The sequence below is a fragment of the Trichechus manatus genome, unplaced genomic scaffold, assembly GCF_000243295.1.
Source record: "Trichechus manatus latirostris isolate Lorelei unplaced genomic scaffold, TriManLat1.0 scaffold00180, whole genome shotgun sequence".
Lineage (NCBI taxonomy): Eukaryota > Metazoa > Chordata > Mammalia > Sirenia > Trichechidae > Trichechus > Trichechus manatus.
The window spans coordinates 1674180-1680408 of record NW_004444116.1 but is presented as its reverse complement, the minus strand read 5'-3'; the positions used below and the strand labels follow the sequence as shown (position 1 = coordinate 1680408).

The window sequence follows — 6229 nt, the reverse complement described above, 5'->3', positions numbered from 1 at the left end:
TATGTGACTTTTCATTTTTGTCGAGCTGCTCTCAGGATTCTTTGTTTGTCTTTGGTTTTAGTGAGTGTGATTATGATATGCTTTGGTGATTTTCTTTTAGGGTCTATCCCTATATGGGGTTCATTGAGCTTCTTGGTTGGTCAGCTTTCCATCTTTCATGATACTGGGGAAGTTTTCTGTCAGCAGTTCTTCAATGATCCTCTTGTGTTTTCTGTTTTCTCCCCCTGTTCTGGAACTCTGATCACTCGCAGATTTTTGCTTTTGATTATCTCATATAATTCTCAGGGTTTCTTCCTTTTTGTTTGTTCTTTTTTCTGACTTTTCCTCATACAGAGTTGCGTCCAAGTGTTTGTCTTCAATTTCACCGATTCTGTCTTCCATCATTTCAAACCTTTCTCAGCCCTTCTATAACACTGTCCATTTCCAAAATCTTGTTGTTTATCTTTTGGATTTCTAATTGTTGTTTTTGTATGATTTCTAGTTGTGAATTTATTTTGGCATTTTGTTCCTGCATTATTTTCCTGAATTCTTTCATTTTTTTGTCTGTATTTACATGAATTTGTCTGCATTGTCCATGAATTTGTTTACTTTTTCCTCATTTTTGTCTGCTTTTTGCTTCAACTCTTGGATAGCTCTGAATATTAGAGATTTAAATTCCTTATGAGGTAGTTCTAGTGCCTTTTCTTCCACTGGAAAGTCATCTGGCGTTTTATTTTGTACGCCTACTGGAACTATCCTCTCCTTTTTTCTAATGTGTTTTGATATTGTCTACTGTCTTCGGGACACTCAGTAGTTAATTTCCTAATTTATTGATTGTAGATTTGTTTGTTTTGTCCTTCTTCTTTGTTTTATTTGGTTATGTCTGAGCAGGTGGGCTGTGTGTTCTTTGTTTGCTCCTCTGTAGACACGATACTTTTTGCCTCCTTGTCCAATGGGCAGGGTCACTTGCTCAGCTATGGTGCAGCAGGGCAGGTGCAGCTGAAGGGTATTTGCTATAATGGGTTGTTTGTGGCATGTACTAGGGCCAACAGGGCAGGCCAGGAATCAGTGCAGGGCAGGTTCCGGTAGGCCATGCCTGTGCTGCTTGGGGTTTGTGATGTTCAGTGCACGGTGCAGGTAGGCAGGAAGGAGGGGGGAGATCGTGAAGTGTGGAGCTAAGATAGATATGGGAAAGAGGAAAGAGGAGAGAGAAACAGGAGCCTAAAACAAACAAACAAAAAAAGAGTGCTAAGGGAGCTTGCCATTGGAATGGAGGGATGAGAGGCTGAGAAATGGAGAAAAAGAAGAAAAAAGAAAAAGAAAAAGGGCAAAAGAAAAATAAATACATAAAAATTAGAAGAAAAAAAAAAGCCCCCAGGGATCCCACTGATGCAGCTGCAAAGACTGGGCAAGTGGCTCCCAGGCCATGAAGTACAGCCTGACTAGAAGGGGTAGAGGTGTCACACAGCACCAGGTATTCAGGAGACGGGAAGAGAAGGTAAGTATAGAGAGATGAGAAACCAAGAAAGGAAGAAAGATAAAAAGAGATAAAAGAAGACAAAAGAAGAAAGAAATGCATTCAGGGATCCCACTGCGCAGCTGTGCAGATGCAGCAAGTAGATCCCAAGCCACGCAATACAGCCCGGCTAGAAGGGGCTCCCAAGCTGAGAAAAGAAAACAAACAAACAGAACAAAACAAAGCAAAAAAGGTCTGGGTGGATCTCACCAGCATGACAGCACAAGCCGGGAAGTATTTCCACAGTTGAGTGGCATTTCAAAGCCTTTCAAGAAGAAGCAAAGATGGCACATGGAGTCAGGTACTTGAGAGAAAGGAGGGGGAGGTGGTGAGAGGTATGGAAGAAACCAAAAGAAGTGGAAAAAAGCAACACCAGCAACAAACAAATGGCACTCAGGGAGCCAGCCAGTGTGGGCAGGTGGAATCCAAGCAGCACACGTCTGAAGCCGGTGCCACCTGGCCAAGAAACTTTGGCCACAGGAAGCAGAGGAGGCTGAGTGATGGTGAAGAAAGGTGGGGAGTAGGAAAGGGTATATCGCTGGTTACGGGTTGTTCTGTCTCCTGCTGGGAGCTCCATGAAGCTGCTTTCCCATACTCCCTGTTTTCCTATCTCCGACAGGAGTCCAAGATGGCGGATCCATGCTGCGTTAGCTGATAGGGGACCTCTGCATGTATCTCTCCTCAGTCTCTGTTTTCTATCAGTTTCTTGTTCCATTCGGTGCTTGGCTGAGTTCTTTACCTCTTCATCTGATGCTTAGAGTTCCAGGATTGATATGTGTCTCTGTTTGACTTAGCTTTTTGGATCTTTGCTGTGGAGGGATGGCATGGTGCTTCTGTCTATAGTGCCATGTTGGCTGGAAGTCTCTGAATAGTTTTTTAAATATGAATATTTCTTAAAGTATGATCCAAAAGTCACTTAAATGAAATATTGGTTGAAAATATCAATTCCTGCACCCCACCAAGGGCTTACAAGATCAAAATCTCTTAAAATAAGAGACATGAATATTTATTTTTGAAGAGTTTAATTGAACAACTACAACACAAAGATGAAATGGTTTAAATAAGTGCATAAAGTCAAAACTCTGCAAAAAAAAGGTAACATAATAAAGACTGAATGCATGGTTCATAGGTGACCAAAAAAAAGAATGAAGGAAGGAAAAATGAGAGAAAAAAGTAGAGAATAGAAAGTGAGCAGATTCTAGGGGAATTAATCAGGAGAGTTTCTTTGTTTGACACAGTCATTCAAAATGGCATAAAGTAAGAAACAAGTATTAGCTCAAAACTAGATGAAGTGCCATTCAGCTGAGTATGTGGTATGAGATTTCCATGGAAAAGCCTTCTCTGGCTTCTAGTACAAGTGCAAATTGAGAAGCTACCCAGATCTAGAACAAGTAGAAACTTGTCTCAGTGTATTCATTTGAGAATTCTTTGTTCTCATCAGATTTGTAGATTAATTTAGTTCATTTAATCATCAATCAGATGCCAGTGTTTTGTTTTACATGTCACAAAAATCTATCACAATTACCCATGTTTCATATAAAATATCCTCCTTGTATATATTTTAAAGATAGAATTGATAACAAAGTCTAGGTTTCTTGTACTTTGAGTTGCTTCTTAAGGAGAGGAAATACTTTATACTGATCCATCACCATATGATGTCACTCTTTTAAAACAGCTGCCTTAGAACAAAGTTATAGTCTGTGGTTTTGGATATGGTCTTCTCTCCTTTGAAACCAAATGAGCCACACGAAATGATGATTTTGTCCTCCTCACCAGCCTGTTTTCATCAATTGCGCTAACTCAGATATTACACACACTCACTCATCCCTCCAGGGTCTTTCCAACATACAGTAAGGAATTCTGGAAAATTCCTTTAAAACCTTTATAAGTTTAAAACCGGGTCAACCATACTCAGAGCTCTAGCTGGTAAATTGAAATAAGTCTCTTTGATAAAGGTGTTGTTGTAGTTGTTGTCAGGTGCCGACTCATAGCGGCCCTATGTACAACAGAACAAAATACTGCCCAGTCCTGCACCATCTGCATGATCTTTGCTATGCTTGAGCCCGTTGTCGCAGCCACTGCGTCAATCCATTTCATTGAGGGTCTTCCTCTTTTTCACTGACCTGTACTTTAGCAAGCATGATGTCCTTCTCCAGGGACTGATCCCTCCTGGTAACATGTCCAAAGTATGTGAGATGTGGTCTTATCCTTGCTTCTAAGAAGCATTCTGGCTATCCTTCCTCCAAGACAGATTTGTTCATTCTTTTGGCATTCCATGGTGTATTCAAGGGTACTGATTATGATAAATTCGTATCTAATTTCCTTGGTGTAGTACTTCCAGAGTTTACTCCCACATACAGTCTCCAAATCTCTACCCATACTTAGCAAAGTGCTACAATGTTTCTTATATCATTTTCCTCTGGTTTATCTTTTAATTGGCCCTGGCAGAGCCTGCTGGTATCTAACCCTGTATACTTGATGAATGTGAGGAGGATCATGAGGAGAATTTGTTTTTCTTTTACTTTATAGCCCTCTCAGTGAGGAAGTTCAAGCAAAGCTGCTTCATCAGACATAAGAGGAAGTCTGCCTTGGCTAGAATGGGAAGATGGTTGGTAGGGTACCATGAACACCCTGAATGTTCCATATATCCTCATTCCAATTCTTGGAGTCCCACTCTTCCCTAATTTCTTCAGAATTTCTGCCAACTCAGGGTTTTTTGTTTTGTTTTGTTTTGTTTGTTTGTTTTTAATTACCCTGATCTTTCTTGATTTTAGCAGGTACCTCCCAACAAAATTCAGCGAAGTACATGAATGAAAGTTTTCCAGAGGATTTCATTATCATGGGCTTTACCAAATACCCATGATTAGATCTCCCTCTCTTCTTTGTCCTCATGACCTCCTACATCTTCACATTGTTAGGAAATATTGCTATTATTCTGGTCTCTCAACTAGACTCCCAACTGCAAAATCCCATGTATTTCTTTCTCACCAACCTCCCCTTTTTGGATCTCTGTTTCACCACCACAACTGTGCCCCAAATGCTGTTCAACTTAGCAGAATCTAATAAGAACATCACTTAAACAGGCTGTATGATCCAGGCCTATGTATTTTACTGGCTGGGCTGTACTGAATGTATCCTGCTTGGCATCATGTCCTTAGATCACTATGTGGCTGTGTGTAAGCCTCTGAGGTACTCTGTAATCATGGACTACAGGCTCTGCTTGCAGCTGTCTAACACTGCTTGGCTCTTCGGTCTAGCCAGTTCACTGCTGCAGTCCACACTCACAGTCCAGCTGTCCCTGTGTGGGAACCAGGTACTGGTGAGCTGCCTGGTCTTATTAAGATGGTTTGCGTGGACACCACAGTCAATGAGATTACTTTAGCAGTAGTGGCCACCCTCCTGATAATGGGCCCCCTTTCCATGATTCTTATTTCCTACAGGTACATTGCTTGAGCTGTATTTCAAACTCCTTTTGTTGATGGAAGACATAAGGCCTTCAATACTTGTTCTTCACGCTTACTGGTGGTGTCTTTATTTTATGGCCCTGGAATCTATATCTATGTGCAGCCTTCAGGGGATGGTCCTCAAGACCTTGCCAAATTTCTGACCCTATTTTACTGCATTATTACTCCTATGGCCAACCCATTCATCTACACCTTGAGGAACACTGATGTTAAAGGAGCTTTGAGAAGGCTTCTGAGAAGGGCCATTTCATCAAAGAGAATATGAGAAATTGATGCTTTATTCTGAACGGGAAAGCCAACAATAATCTGAAATATATCCTCCTCTTTACATACATCCCATCAAAACCATGCTCAAAAGTCAAGTCAAGAAAACATTTACTTGTGAAGATAAGCACTTTCATAACAAAACACCTAATGGTTAGTTTGAAAATGCATTTTAACTTTCAGTACAATATCAGTGAAAAATGCTAAAGCACGGGAAGTTCTTGAAGCAAACAAATCTGAAAGGAATTACCTTGAAAAGTGTCTTACTCTATTAGAACCTTAAAGACATTAAAAAATAATTATCAAAGCTCATGGAATTTTCTTTAAAATATAAAATTATTTTACGAGTTATTACATTTAATTATTGTAAGGGCTTATCAAACCAGAAGTATTTCAACAATAGGGAAAGGAAGCATATTATTAAAGAATATATCTATATTTTTTCAGACTGTGATTTTTTTTTTATTGTGCTTTAGGTTCAAGTTTACAGAGCAAACTAGTTTCTCATTAAACAATTAATACACAAATTGTTTTGTGACATTGGCTGCCAACCCCGCAAAGTGTCAGCACTTTCCCCTTCTCTACCTTGGGTTCCCTGTTTCCATTCATCCAGTTGTCCTGTCCCTTCCTGCCTTCTTGCCTTTGCTTTTTGGCTGGTGTGCCCATTTAGTCTCATATACATGACTGAACTACAGAGCACATTCCTCACATGTGTTATTTTTTGTTCTATAGAACTGTCTAATCTTTGGCTGAAAGGTGAACCTCAAGGATGACTTCAGTTTTTCAGTATGGTATCTGGGGGCCATACTCTTGAGGTTTCTCCAGTCTCTGTCAGACCAGCAAGTCTGGTCTCTTTGTGTGTGTGTGTGTGTGTGTGTGTGTGGTGTGTGTGTGTGTGTATTTGAATTTTGTTTTACATTTTTTTCCCGCTCTGCCCAGGACCCTCTCTTGTGATCCCTGTCAGAACAGTCAGTGGTGGTAGCCGGGCACCATCTAGTTGTTCTGG

General features: G+C 40.4%; 1 pseudogene; it reads left to right on the top strand.

Moving 5' to 3' along the window:
- Positions 1-4301: 4301 nt before the first annotated feature.
- Positions 4302-5224, top strand: LOC111822468 (olfactory receptor 2B11-like; annotated as a pseudogene).
- The last annotated feature ends 1005 nt before the right edge of the window (positions 5225-6229 follow it).